The 15539-nt window shown below is 42.2% G+C and overlaps 1 protein-coding gene across 21 annotated transcripts in view; it reads right to left on the bottom strand.

The window, feature by feature from the left end:
* The window catches only part of DIRAS2 (DIRAS family GTPase 2), a 160628-nt gene that overhangs the window by 69492 nt on the left and 75597 nt on the right, over positions 1 to 15539 (bottom strand). Inside the window, exons 5-7 of one of the 21 annotated variants that reach the window (XR_004443364.1) lie at positions 11537 to 12224; positions 10785 to 10968; positions 4104 to 6832 (exon numbers count right to left, since the gene is read on the bottom strand). The exons of 18 other annotated variants lie outside the window; for them this stretch is intronic. The gene's annotated coding sequence lies outside the window, so the exon portion shown is untranslated. Of the gene's footprint in view, positions 1 to 4103; positions 6833 to 9940; positions 10969 to 11536; positions 12225 to 15539 lie in introns of those variants that run through there. 2 more of the 21 variants (XR_004443363.1, XR_004443362.1) reach the window with 2 other exon arrangements.

Here is a 15539-nt window from a genome sequence, read left to right as displayed (position 1 = left end):
TATGAACTGGAATGCTAAAGAAGGCTGAGCAGAGATCTATTACTGTGAACCACTTGGAATAAGTGGGTATATCAGATAATAAAGCATTAGGATTTGAGACTACAGGAAATCTTGGTATTACAATTCTGTTAGTTGCCTGTACATCTTGAACAAATCGCCAACCTCACTTATTTGGTTTTTTAACTGGTAAGATTGGAGTGGTACAAGGGCTAGTGCATGAGACTGAGTCCTTGTTTAATTAAATCTTCTACAATTGGTGAGAGCCCTTGAACTGCTTCAGGTTTTAGTGGATACTGGAATAATTTAGGCAAAGGATTAGAATAATCTATTTGGACTTTTATTGGTTCTATACTTTTAATTCTTTCTATATTAGTTGGGGAAGAGGCTCATAAGCATTTAGGTATTTTGGAAAGATCAGGGGTATTACAGGCCTAAGTTTTTATCTTATTGACTTCTGCCTGTAGACAGCATAACAATTCTGGTTCAGGAGAATCAAGAAATGCTAAGATTAGCTCTCTCTCTGAAAAAAATTTTGTGTGCGCTTTTAGTTTTGAAAGTAAATATCACCCTAACAAGTTCGCTGGAGCAGTATCACATAGTAAAAGTGTGTTTTTCTGAAAAGAACCTCTAAGTTAATTGGATGGGTTCAGATATGAGAACCTCTTGAACTTGATTTGAAACCCCCACCACAGAAATGATCTTTCTACTCTGTGGGATTTGTTGGCCTACTAAAGTGGGGTTTATGGTAGATAGAGTAGCTCCGGTATCCACCAGGACTGTACATGACTCCCCATTTATTATAACCTGTTTCTCCACGTTCATTCAAAGGTATTACAGGGAGCAATTTACTGGAGAATCCCTCAGAGCCTTGTCAGTGTTGATTATTATCAGAAGGACTAAGGTACCTTGGGCTTCTTCTGTGGTTAAACAGCTTGGCCTATAGGGAGGCTTATTTGTGGACTGATATAAAAGTGGACATCCCTTTTCCAGTGTCTCACTGTTTGCAATAAAGGCAGACATCTTGGGATAAAGAATTTCTTGTTCTAGGACCTCTTGGTTGTGATTTAAAATGAGAGTGAGAAGGTCCCTTTGGTCCCCTCGTAACTGCTGTATCATAATTGAAGGGTCATAAGCATGTTGGCCTTTTGAGTTTTCTTGCTGTTGAGTCCTCTCAAAATGTTCCGCCAAGGCCACCAATGCAGTCATATCTGTAACTTCTCATCCCAGCTTATGTTTTTTAATTACACAGCTAAGTTCAGGACCAAGTCCATTTATAAACAGAGCACTTAATGCCATTTCAGTCCCTACAGGAAATATTCCTTGCTGTACTTTGAGCCCAGAATGTTTCACAAACAATGATCCTAAGCAAGTTCTGTAATCTGAAACTAGTTCATCCTTTTTTTGTTTACATGATTGGATGATGGACCAATCAATTTTTTTGTGGAAAAATGTTAGAAATTGAATTTAAGAGGTTTTCAGCAATTTTTCTAGCTGCTTTTGATCCTTCCCCTGAGGAACTTTTGGAGGGGTGTTTAATATCCTCTTCAGGTCTATCCCATTCTCCTGCTGCCATCCATCTCCAAGCTTCACCAACCCCAGTATCATGTGAACAAATTGGTAAATGTCAGGAAGTCCTAGATAGTAAGCTCCTAGGAGAGTTCTAAATTCCTCAGTAAATTTTTGAGGATTTTCCTTGGGTCAGGGAAGTCCTTCACAATGGCTCTAAGCTGTTTTAGACCATGCAGTGAAAGTAGTTACAGCAGACAGGCCTGACTGATCAGAAGGCATCTGCCTAAATTCCCTTTTTCCCATCATCTTCAGGGTGAAAAACATAATTTAAATAAAAGGTTAGTGGACTCAGAGTATGTAGGTAGAGATGGATAAAGTGAAGGAACAGTTGAGGTTAGTTCAGTTAGAGTAGTTTTATCATGTCTTTAGTCTGTGGCTTAAGCTTTTCATTTGTTTCTTGCAAAGAATCCTTTAAGGAGGCAAATTTTGATTCATTTAGTCTTTTAGAGGCCTCTGCATACCCATGAATATGAATATGTAAGAATATGTCCCACTATTTGTGGGGTTTTTGATCCCCCCCTTTTCTAATATGTCTCACAAACAAATAAATTTATCCAAATTAAAAAACCCCCCATTGTGGCCATCTTAATTCTAAGCTTTTTTTTTTTTTTTTTTTTTTTTTTAGTGAGGTTAACCCATTTTTCTAAAAATATACACATTCCGGGCCCATAATTTTTATACATGATACTAGCTACCATCTTGGAAAGTGGAATCCCAGACTTCTTGGACTGAGATGAACCCACTTTAAAAATAAGGTACCTACCTGAGGTCCAAAGCCTCTAACTGAATCCAATCCAGTTAATTATCAAATCCAATTCTATCTTGAACCCAGTCCAATCTAAACATTCCTCAAGTAAACTCAGAGAGCTCAAAACACAAGTTAGTGGAGCTCGGAATCCAAGAGAAAACTCACCCATGACCTCTAGTTACAATCAAGAGAATAGTGAGCACAACGGGCTCCACAGGTACCTTGCCTGGTCACCTAGTATTCCTGGGGGTCACTAGAGTTTTACTTCGAATCCCACCTCTAATGCCAGATCTGTTAAAATAAAACTTCAGACAAATTAAACAGAGTATAATTAAGAAAAAAAACAAAGATTCATGAATCGGTCAGCCTCCAGAATCACAGCAGATTCAGAGAGACTCCAGGAATGCCTCGTGGTCAGAACAAATTTATAGAGAAAAAAAGGAAAGTGATGTACAGAAACACCAGGATTGGTTACGGGTTGGTGTTTGTCTTATTTGAACACAGTTTGAACACTCAGCAGTCTATGAGTGGTTGAAGTATGGCTGCTGGGATTGGTCAATACTCTGCCGTTGTTCCAGGACATACTCATAAGTTAGGTTTTCAATCTTTTCTATCTATTAAGTGAGGTTATGGCTCATCCGCAAGGACTCAGATATAGAGTACCAGAGTCCTTCTCAAGCCATACTTATCTTGCTTTAACAGGGCAGAGCCCTTGGACCCCTGAAGTTTGGCTGAAAAATTAACTCAAAAAAATAGATTAATAGAGAAAATATATACAAATTTATTTAACATGTCTGCATAGGAGGCTTCAGAATGAAGACCCAATCCATCAATGGAGTTCAGAAGCTTTTATACTACCTTGAGTTGGGAGAAAGATTGCAGGCTGAGAGCATAACCAAAAACAGGTTATGGTGGTAAATCAGGTTTTAGTGGCAGGACAGGGTGTGGGAAGGGGAGAAAAGGAGGCCTAGCTGGTAAAGGTGGTCTTGTTATGTAGATAAAGCCTCACAGATAGCAGCCCTTAGAGAGAATAGAAGGTAAATGTTTATTTCAGATATTTAAGGTGTTAGACTCAGTTTGTCTTTCCTAGATCCAGGCAAGGGAAAGCCCAACCGTATTAATGCAGCTTATTTACGGATGCAAATTTCCCCCTACAAAAGCCAGGCTTGCAGAGTCACTTCTGTTTTCTGGCCCTCTGGAAGCCATTTCAAAATAAGTCAAAGAAATATATGTTGGTGTGAAATATTTTGATTTTTTTTCGGTAGATAGATGACTTCCAAATTTTCTGAAAGAAATCAGACATAGGCAATCCTCTATACATAAAACAAGCACAGATCAAATAGCAAATTGCAAAAATGGAAGCTTTCAGACGAAAATACCTAAAAAATGGTAGATCTAAGACTAAACATGCTTTTCACATCAAAAATATAAATAGATGAAATGAAATCTAAAGATAATTAGCCCATTCCTTTTTAAAAATTGCTCAAGCAGACCAGGCGCGGTGGCTCATGCCTATAATCCCAGCACTTTGGGAGGCCAAGGCAGGCAGATTGCTTGAGGTCAGGAGTTTGAGACCAGCCTGGGCAACACCCAACTCTACTAAAAATACAAAAATTAGCCAGGCATGGTGGTAGCAGGTGCCTGTAACCCCAGTTACTAGGGAGGCTGAGGCAGGAGAATTGCTTGAACCCAGGGGGCGGAGGTTTCAGTGAGCCAAGATCAGGCCACTACACTCCAGCATGGGCAACAGAGCGAGACTCCATCTGAAAAAAAAAAAAAAAAATGCCCAAGCAAATCAATCTTGTACTATCTACAGCACCAGGGTGAGCCAAGATGCACAAAGCAAAGAGATACATAAAAGAAGAGATGTGCACAGAGGATCCCAGGCAGATGGTGGTCAAGGCAGAACAGCAAATAAGACAGAGGAGGAGGACACATCTCTCTGGAAATCTTTTTGCACCAGACACAGAGGATCTGAGTTGATGCTTCACACAAACAGCAAGGCAACTACTAATGCAGGGGCTCAAATCCCTTCTCTGGGACCACAGGAGGGCTGGTCTGCAGCAGCCAGGTCACAATGGAGGAAATTTATAAGGCAGGCTTGAGGAAACAATATGGTGCTGAGAGGTCAGAGGGACACTTCATTCTCTTTTCCTGGACTCAGGATTCCTCATGGAGAGCTCCTGCCTACTCTGCTAGCCTCTCCTGCTGGGCTCAGGAGTCATGTGTCAAGCAGGTGCTCTGGGAAGAAATCATTGATCCCACACCTTCAGGTCTGCTTGCCCCGAGTAACACAGGGGGTTGTGTCCTGGTGTATGCATGCACCTTGCCTAATTCAGGCCTGAACCCCAGGGCCATGGGGACTGCCTATCTTCACCACATTTTCCAAGCCAGCTTTGTCCAGTAATTAAGCTAATGACTTGTTCTCTAATCCCTGTGTTTTTCAGTGGGTCTCTAAATCAGGAGGGGAATGGGTGAACACAGGTTCTTCAAACAGCTCCTATAAGGCTCCAGGAGGAGGGCCTTGTCATTGGCACTCACACGTGAGGGTTGGTGGACAGCTGCATGTTGGAAAACAGACTTGGTTACACCAGAAGGCTGGGGATTGGGCCTCTTTTTCATTCTGTAGCTAGGAGTTCTTGAGGCCAGAAATTCTGTTGCTGTGTCACCGTGTGCAAAGCATGTGCGGTCCCCGTCCCCAAACTGCACCTCGCTTCAGAGTAAAAGTGTTCAGGTGACTGGCTAATGTCAGGAGGCTGTGTCTGCACCTTTTCCAGGTGAGAAACCTGAAGCCAAGAGCAACTTGTAAAGTCCTGCCTGAAAACTGCCATTTATGGCTTCGAATCACTGTGTCCCATTATCTAGACTCTAGTCACCTTCACTTCTCCTGAGGTTTTATTAAAACCTCAGTTATGGAATCATTTCTTAAATTTTGTACAGAAATTTCCATTTGGGATAGGAAGCTGTGGCTAAGAGAAAATGTGTTAAAGCTATGATCTGGATCAAGAAATCCTTGTGCTTGTAGGCAGGCTCTCCTCTGGTGCCTGTGGAAATGAGTCCCAGCATTCACACAGCTGAGTGGGCAGGCAGGACAGCCTGCATGACACAGGTTTAGGGGTGCAAAAGGGCCTCAGGATCTAGCTAGTTCTGAATTTACAAATAAGAAAACTGAGGCCTGGAGGAAAAGAAATGTTTTGCCCAAAACCACCGCATCATTATGCTGGAGCAGGTACTGGGGATCAGGTTTGAAAGGAGCCACATGCAGAAATCTCTGGTATAAAAGCACAATTACAAGAGGACACACACACACACACACACACACCTGCTGCAAGGGCATATAAATGATTATGTGCAAATGTGCAAAGCAAATTGCTTTTGCCTCATTTATTATTAATGGCCCATGACACACATACCCATTTCCTTCACAGTGTCTTTACAGAGAATACACACAGCAATTGTGTTGCTATATGAACCAGTAATGACACCTTGGAGTTATAAAGCAATTTCCATGAAATAGCTAAAATCAATTTAAATAATATATCATTTGTTACAAGAAAACTCATCTCAGTGGATAAGCAGCAATGACGGTAATCTTTGCTACTGCTTTAAGATCACAGATCTGAAACCAAGGAATGCCAAATGGAGAGCAAGCTGGGTCCCAGGTCCTGGCCCTGGGCGCAGCAGCAATTTTCTGGCTGCAAGTATGTTAAGTATGTGAGCTGGCTCTTCTTTGCTTGCTGGTATTGTGTCCATCTGCAGACTGCTTGGCTGCCCTATGTCCCCTGCCTCATAAGCCTCATGCTCTGTTTAATTTTTCTTTTACAATTTTGTCAATAGTTTTGCATAAGTAAAGATTTTTAAGGAGTGCTTCATCGCCATCTTCATAACAGCTCAGAGTTAACACTTTTTAAAACTCTGCTTGGAAAAACAACATTTTTTGAAAAGCTGATTAGCATTCATAATCTGAATTAATAAAATGACTTGAATTGCAGAACCCAATAGACTACATGCTTTTCAGTCCCAGAGGTGTGTTGGTTGGTCACTTTAGCAGAAAAATGTGTTGTTGGTTAATAACACCGGTGTGTGGTCCCAAGACCTGGAAAGATGGTCAGAAGCTGAGCTTTCATATTTTTGTTTTTATGTGATTCTCTTATGAATACAAGCATTTGGCATTTGCCTGCAGTTAACATTTTATGTTCTGAAGCTCTTTATATCTCAGTATGTCTCCTTTCTAAATAGGCAGCTTTCAGAGCCCTGGCTCATATAAGTGAGTGCAAAAACCTTGACGTTGCGATGATGCCTTTAGCAAGTGTTGACTTGGAAGAGATGAAGGTGTGGGAGGGTTGCAGAGCAGGCTGGCTCCCCGTCCCCCAGCACCTCGCTGGCATCTGTCTGCCTTGTGTTTGATTGCATACAAGATTTGGGTATCAGTACATTGCACCATGGACAGTAAATGAGGATCCTAGAGTCAGGGCTCATGCTAATTGTTGCCACTTCAGAAAATCTTTCTTGGCACTATAAGAGTGAAACAAAAAGAACAAAGCTCATCGTACTAACTTCTGCTTTACAGAGGCATTGCTCTAAGCATTTGTATTATCTTATTTAAATTCCATGACGGCTCTATGAAGAAGCTATTATTGTCCTTTCATTTTAATAATGTGGAAACCAGGTACAGAGAGGTTAAGTAACTTGTCCAAAATCACCCAGCTCAAAAGATGTAGAGCTTTACTACTGCACTAAAAACACATTTGACCTTATTTTGGCACAACCAGCATTCAAAAACATCAATTTCTCTAATCCCCTCTGTCACCCAGTGAGCTCCAAGGCACATGAGCAGACCTGGGCAATGTGTGTAGTGAAAAGCATCAGGAAACAGAATTGAGGATATTATGGAGGCTTAACAAGAGGCTCTAGAAATATCTAGAAGACTGTAGAAATATAGGGGTATAGAATCCATTTCTCCATTTTCATGACTATCTTGGAACCATGTCCCCCAGGCATGAGTTTAGAAAGAAAAGCAACATTCTAGAACAGTCACCTGTGTGAAGCATAAGCTATTTTTGTTCATTAATCAGTCGCATTCTTTTCTCTTTAAAAGAAAGTCTTCTAGACAAGCCATAAATAATGTTAAAATGTTCCTAACATTGTAAAGCTCAGGCCATGATTCCCATTTATGTTTCCCTCGCTTTACAAAGCAAATTCAGCAGCTAGGAAAGAGGACAATTTTTATTTTTGAAAACGAAAATGTTACTTGATGTTAAAAGCACATTTTCAACCATCGAGCACAAACTTCAATGTGCCTTAAGCCTAAGATGGAGTCAGCAATGCCCTTCAGTCCTGCCAGCTAGAACTCAGGACCAGGCAAGAGCAATCACTTATCCTAATTGGGACTTCAGGCTGGTGAGGCGTGCAGATCACCTCCTGGTTTCTCCTGTTCTTGCAACCAGGAAAATGCAATTAAAAAATAAAGATATTATACGTCATAGACGCTTTTGACTAAGAATGAGGGGAGACCAATCTCAGGTTTAAAACCATTGTTGGAATCCAAGTGGGTTATCAAATTCTGCTTAAGTATACATCATGCTTAAGCTTAAGAAAAATGTTTTTTTCCTGAGTTAAAAATAAATATATTTGGCATATTGAAAAACAAAAGTTTCCTTCACACACTCAAAATAAAAGCTGTAATTTTTACCAGCTTCCAAACTACCAGTAAAATTGGTCAGTTTTCACACTAAATCAAGCTAATTTGGTGAAAGTAAGACTCAAATCAAATGAATTTATGTACTTAGACTAATCCCATATGCAAATGGTGATGTTAAAAAAAAAGTCACCTGGGGTATGATTATCATTTTCTCAAGCTTTATTGACGTATAATTGACAAAAGTTGTGTATATTTAAGGTGTGCAATGTGATGGTTTGATGCACTTTGAAATGATTACTGCAATTAAGCTAATTAACCTATCACCTTACAGAGTTTCCGAGAGTATGTGTGTGTGTGTGTGTGTGAGAGAGAGAGAGACAGAGAGAGAGATGAGAATACTTAAGATCTGTTCTCAGTAAATTTCAAGTGTACAATACATTATTATTAACTATAGGCACCATGCTGTACAAGAGAGCTACATAGGGTGGGATTATCATTTTGTTAAAGACATTTTTATATATGTGTTTTATTCTACCAGAATTTTACACATGTGCACACATACATACACATTGCATGAATGTGTGGTTTTTAAAAAAGCAATAAAAAACACTTTTCATATCTCCTTTTATGACTGTTTAAAATTACCAGTAAATTATTTTATCTGTGTAATATAAAGTTCTCGTCTAAACAACGATCTACGCCCTTCAGTTACACTGTTAAACTGCAACACTAAGAATGATCATCCAGCTCAATTTAAATATGGATTATATTAAATTAATCAACTTATTTTTATTGGCTATCGTTCTTTAAATAAGAGAAAATTCTTCCTTCTATTCTGGGGGATATGACAGGGTTGAAAAACCTTAGTCATCTGGGCAGAGAAGTGTCGCCTAAAGTTTGCAGCCCCGTGGTATTTTCAGAATAATTAGATGGCAACCTCCAATCAAGTGTCTTTTGTGAAGAAAGCAAAGTTCGTCAGTTTATTCAGAGCACATTCTCGAACCAGAGCAGAGCTTCAGCACATCAATTAGGGTGTGTGAAGAATTCCCTCAACTCTCAAGACCCATTTACTGTGTAAGGCAACACTCACGTCACGGGCGATAGGAGACTGTGTATTTTCTCCTCACAAAATGGGTTCTGAGATTTATAACTAAACATAATTAATAAAAAGTATATGTAAACTACACACGCAAAGTATCTGTGTATGTATGGGTGGTGTGTTAAATGCATGTGTGTGAGCATAGGTATACGTGTTTGATGTGTGTGTGAATGTGAGTGTATGTGTGTGAATGTGAGTGTTGTGAGTATATGTGTGTGAATCTGTGTGGGTGTATGTGTGTGAATGTGAGTGTGTGTATGTGTGAATGTGAGTGTGTGAATGTGTGACTGTAAATGTGTGTGTGTGAATGCATATGCGTGTGTTGAATGTGTGTGGGTGTATGTGTGTGAATGTGAGTGTGTGTATGTGTGAATGTGTGTGAATGTGTGACTGTAAATGTGTGGGTGTGTGTGTGAATGCATATGCGTGTGTTGAATGTGTGTGGGTGTATGTGTGTGAATGTGAGTGTGTGTATGTGTGAATGTGTGACTGTAAATGTGTGTGTGTGAATGCATATGCGTGTGTTGAATGTGTGTGGGTGTATGTGTGTGAATGTGAGTGTGTGTATGTGTGATGTGAGTGTGAGTGTATGTGTGACTGTAAATGTGTGTATGTGTGTGTATGTGTGTGAACGTGTGTGTGAACGTGTATGAGTGTGTGTGAATGTGTGAGAATGTGAGTGTGTGGACATATGTGTGTGAATGTGAGTGTGTGGGTGTATGTGTGACTGTAAGTGTGTGGGTGTATGTGTGTGAATGTGTGTTTGTGTCTGAATGTGTGTGAGTGTATATGTGTGAAGTGCCTGTGAGTGCATGTGTGTGAATGTGACTGTGTGAGTGTATGTGTGTGAATGTGTGTGTGTGGGTGTTTTTATCTGTGAATGTGACTGAGTGCATGGGTATGTGTATGTGTGTGGATGTGTGTTTGTGTGTGGATGTGTGTGTGTGGTATATGTGTGTGTGCATGTGTGTTTGTGTGTGTATGTGTGTACAGTATATGTGTGTGTGTGTGTGTGTGGCGCTCCTGTGAACCCAGAGGCGGATGGAGAAAGGTAGACAGGCAATTAGTAAAGGATTCCCCACAAGAGAGAGCAAAAGGGAAAACAGAATTGCTGAACACTGGAGGAGTTCTAGGACTTTCCAAGGACAGTTCACATGCGTGGAGTCCAAGGTGTTGTTTTAACATGCACGAGAGTGCTGGGTAGTAACAGTGAGAGCTGAGGCCACCTCCCAGCTGGCCACCAGCACAGAGCAAAGGTCAAGTTATTTGACTTTTAGTGCCCCGATTTCCTCAACCATAAAATGGGGTAATATTGGTGCATATAGTGAGGAGAAAACAGGCCAAAGCCCACTGGCTGGAAGGGGTTGCCCCGCACGGCAAGGCACTGTCAAGCCCTTTGAGAATTTGCTGGGTCAGAGAAAGGCAGATGGACCAACGGGTGCAGGTTCTGCTGGAGCCCGTCAGGTCCCCTTGCACGGTGCTGACCAGGGTCAGCTGCCTCTCACCACGAGTCGGGCTGCTGCAAAGTCTCCATGCTGCTAGTCCCTGGTCATGTCCCTAAGCCACTCTTTCCGGCCATAGGTACTTTGCCGGGCAGCTCTGCTCACTGCCTGGTGTCAGTCCTGCATGTGTCCTCTTCTGCCTCTACATTTTCTCCTGTGGTCTCAGCCACTCCTAAATCTGTGCTGATGTTCCCTAGGTCCACACTTTTTGTGGCTGTCACATACCTATGGAGAGGGTAGCATTTCCACGTGGACATTCCTCAAGCATCTCAGACTCGTCAAGTTCAAACCGGAGCACCTTGTCTTCCCTCCGCAGCCTCCGTTCCCTGATCTCTGCCGTCACCGTCCTTCACCTTCGGGCCCCACGCAGAGCATTGAAAGGCATCTGGATGTCTCTCCAGCACTGGGTCTACCACCAGGTGTATGCCAATCACACCCACTTCCCTCCTCCCCGTCACAGCCCTCATGTTCTCACCCCCAGTGATCTCCCACTTGGCTCACAAAACTTCCTGACTGGCCCCATTTACCCCTCTCTTATCCGTTATTATCATTATCCATCATCATTATTATTATTATTATTATTACTATTTTAAGACGGAGTTTCGCTCTTGTCACCCAGGCTGGAGTGCAATGGCATGATCTCGGCTCATTGCCACCTCCGCTTCCTGGGTTCAAGCGATTCTCCTGCCTCAGCCTCCCGAGTAGCTGGGATTACAGGTGTGTGCGCCACCATGTATTTTTAGTAGAGACAGGGTTTCACCATGTTGGCCAGGCTGGTCTTGAACTCCTGACCTCTGGTGATCCACCCACCTCAGCCTCCCAAAGTATTGGGATTACAGGCATGAGCCACTGCCCCCGGCCTCTCATCCATTATTTACTCAGCAGCCGGAGTGACCTCTCACAAATGCACGTGGAAACCATTGCATGTGCTCCCTCAGGCTCTGCACCATCCCTGCATGAGACTAGTGGCTAATCACCTGCATTGCAGTATCCAGGAGAGAAAGCCCAGCTTCACCACGAGCCAGCTGTGTGACCTGGGAAATCTGCTTAACTTCTCAAGCCTTAGTCATCTCATCTGTAAAATGGGGATACAAATCATAATGATTTTCTAGGAATTTTGTGAAGATTATATGGGTTAATCTAAGAAAAGACCCTGGAAAGAACTCAGAAACTAAGAACAGGGACTCTTCCTCCTCAATCATACTTCCCAGCACCTCTGCCCCCAGTGCCCCCAGCCCTTTCCTTCACAGTCCTGACGTTTGCACATGCTGTTACAGCTCCCTGACCTCCTTCTGTTCCATTCAGAACCGAACAGTTCTCCTGCTCGTTCAGAGGTCACCTTTGCCTGGATGCCCGATGACTCTCCGATCTAAGTCACAACAATCCCCCCAGCCCTGAGTGACGCCTCTTGTGATTTCCATGATTTTCTCTATACAGCAGTCATTTTTTAAGAGGCTGTCACGTTTTTAAAACATCTTAGTGGAACATCCTCACTTTGGGCTTAAGGCCTAAGCACAACCAAGGCTGTCAGCCTGTTCTTCACATCCTCTGCTAACAGCAGAAACAGCACCTACCATGTGGGCCACAAAAGGTGCAGAGTGGCCAAATGGAGGGAAAAAGTCAATCGAAGGAGCCGCTTGGAAACACCAGCGATGTCACGAATACCTGTTCAGAGAGCCCACAGCCACTGGCTTCTAATCAATTCTCCAACAGAAACAGGTTTTTAGAAAATCAAAAATAACACTTTCTTTATTTTCAACCGAGGAAAAGTCCCCATGTTGCCTTTCATAAAGGCCAGGCTGTGACCTCTCCAGGGAGGTCGCCTCCGTCATAAGAAGCCCCTCCCACTGCTGGGTCATGAGGCACGGGACTGCTCAGCAGGAACGTCTGGGCCCAAGAGCAAAATCCTCTCCCTGGGCCATTTCCAGTGTACCCTTTTGTTTCCTAAGACGCACATTATATGCATCTGCTATTAGATCGCCCAAGTAGCGAACTAGCACCACCGAACAACCTCAGTTCCTTCCCTGTTCCTTAATCATTGCATTTTGATGTCAGCAATGCAGTGTTAATTGTTACAAACGAATGAGAAATGCACAGGATGACTTCATGCATAAATATGTTCAAGCAACACTATAGAAAGGGTTTTTGTTGCTGTTGTTGTTGTTGTTGCTTTGGTAATTCAAAGCCAGAAGAGAGAGAACAAAGTCATCGTGAAGCACACACTGGTATAAAGATGCCGAATTCGAAGGGACTTGCAGTACAGGAGTGAGGGCCGTGCTGACACGGGGAGCAGCAGTTGAGCTTTCTGCTACCTGATGGGGTATGGTCCCAAGAGCAGAGAGGAAGGGCTGGGGACCCCATCGAGGAACACATCTGGTTGGGCATCCCATGGAGGGCGGGTCTGTGTGCTCCCTGAGCATCATGAACACAGCAGCCTGCACCCTGTTTCTCAAAGTTCCTCTCTTTGTACCAGAGGCTGCCCACACACCATTGCTTAGGAGGGGAACACAATTCCAGTTGCCATCAAATGTATTAATTGCTTACCATCTTTTCTCTAATCACCTACATCACAAAATCAGCATGCATGCCATTAAGACGTCATCCTATTTATCAATCCACAAGCATTTATGGAGGTCCCTCGCCCCTCAGGAGCTGAGAGCAGATTATAGCTGACAATGATGACAGTGGTAATCATTGGCTTTCCAAGACTGCAACCCTCCAACTGGTTCTGAGGTCACCAGCTTCACCAGTTTCTGGTTCACATGATAGGACTGTACGTTCATCATTTTGTAAAAAGAACTAAATGAGGAGAACACATGGACACATAGAGAGCAACAACACACACTGGGGCCTTTCAGAAGGTGGAGGGTGGAGGGTGGAGGGATGGAGAAGAACAGGAAAAATAACTAATGGGTACTAGGCTTGATACCTGGGTAATGAAATATAATCTGTAAAACAAACTCCCATGACACAAATTTACCTACATAACAAACCTGTACTTGTACCCCTGAACTTAAAGGTTAAAAAGAGGACTTTTGCAAAATATCCTTTGTCACCAACATATGAGTCCCTACTGTTAAAGCTTCTCTTTGTGGAATCAGTGGCTAATTTTCATCCATAAAGGTGGCATTTTATCCTTTCTACTCCAGCACATCTGACATCAGTTCAGTGCAAGTTTTTAAAAGATATGCATTCTATATTTAGTTCCAGAAAAGATTCAAGCTGAGTCAAATGAATGTATGCAACACAGTAAGAAAATGTAAAATTAAAGTAGTGAGAGAGATAAGAGAGAATGAAGGTACCAAGTAAAGAATGAAGTTGGAAGTTTGTGAGAGGGGGGTGCTTTTTTTCATTGCAATGAAACTCACATAATATAACATTCACCAACTTAACTATTTTAGTGTACCATTAAGTACTATTCAGAACATTCATAGTGTTGTGTGACTGTCACTACCATCTATTTCCACAACTTCTTCCTCTTACAAAATTGTAACTCTGTACCCATTAAATGCTGACTCCCTATTCTCCACCTCTCAGTCCCTGGCAGCCATCATCGTACTTTCTGTCTCTAAGAATTTGACTACTCTAGTCACCTCATTTAAGTGGAGTCATACAATATTTGTTCTTTCATGACTGGCTTATTTCACTTAGCATAATGGCCTCAGGGCTCATCTGGGCTGTAGTAGGTCAGAATTGCATCCCTTTTTAAGGCTGAAAAGCATTCCATCATAGGAATATACCAGAGATATATTAATGTATCTGTTTTACGTGACACACTTTAAACTAAGTGTTTATATAAGTTTCACAAAACACGATCTGTGTAATCGTGGGACTTCCAAAATCATGGCTAGGGTAGGAGGTCATGATAGTTGCAAATAGAATTATTGTAAATCTTTTCACAAATAACTGAACTCAACTCACTGATTGTTTTGCTGTGCCCATACCTGCCGCACACACACACTTTTATTTTTTCCTTTCCAATTTTCAATTATTCTTGTTTCTCACAATCTAAAAGCTTGATGTCCCTTCTGGGTTGAGAGTGCTATTATAATTGCTGCTTTTCTGCTGCAGCCGTCTCTTAAAAGATTTAAATTAAATAAAAATATTTCTGATAGCTTATAAAATGTGAAACAATGTAGAGCTCTGATTACTCTTTCTGACAGTGAAGCTTTTGCGGAACGTTATCCATTTAACAGCTATCTAGTGAGCGCCTTGTCCACGTCAGGCACAGTTCTTGGGGTTGGGGATTCAGCAAGGAACAGAGACTTTGCCTCAGCCCTTCCAGGCTTATATGCATTTGTATTCCAGAGGTGAAGACCAACAATAAAATACCAGTAAACAAATGGAATAGTTGCAAGTTATAGTATGTGTTAGAAGAAACAATGCAGGAGTGACGTAGAAAGTCTCCACAGTGAGTGGTGTGCTGAGGTGGTCAGGAAAGAGCACTCCAAAGATACACAGCACATTGAAACTGAGATGGAAAGCTATCGAAGAAGCTGGTCATGCAGCAAGATCCACACAGATGGAGGAGCATGTGTGAGGTCCCTGAGCCGGCAAAGAGCGTATGATGTTCAAGGAGCTACGAGCCAACATTGTATCTGGAGAATGATGATCTAGGAGGAAGGTAGCACAGAGGCTCTGGGGAGGCAGAGCTGCAGAGATCATAATAAAAAGTGAAATGTATTCCACGTTTGCTGAGAAGCACTCAGGAATGTTTTAAGCAGAAGGATATCACCTGAATTGTATTTGAAAAGGAGCTTTCTTATAGCTTGGTGGAGCTTGGATTGAAGAGTGGCAAGTGTGGAATGTGGCACTAATGAGTGGGCGGGAGCTTAGCACAGGTGCTGCTGATGCAGGCTCAGCTAGTGGCCCTAGCACCAGAAGACGCAGCTGATTCAATCCTCTATGGGAAATGCACTTGAGGGTCCTTATTCACCTGTTAGGGATAGGTATTTACACCAGGTGTTTGGCTTGAGAACT

Source organism: Trachypithecus francoisi, unplaced genomic scaffold (assembly GCF_009764315.1).
Source record: "Trachypithecus francoisi isolate TF-2019V2 unplaced genomic scaffold, Tfra_2.0 Lachesis_group16, whole genome shotgun sequence".
NCBI lineage: Eukaryota > Metazoa > Chordata > Mammalia > Primates > Cercopithecidae > Trachypithecus > Trachypithecus francoisi.
The sequence above is the reverse complement of the archived record's forward strand: the minus strand, read 5'-3'. Positions and strand labels throughout refer to the sequence as shown.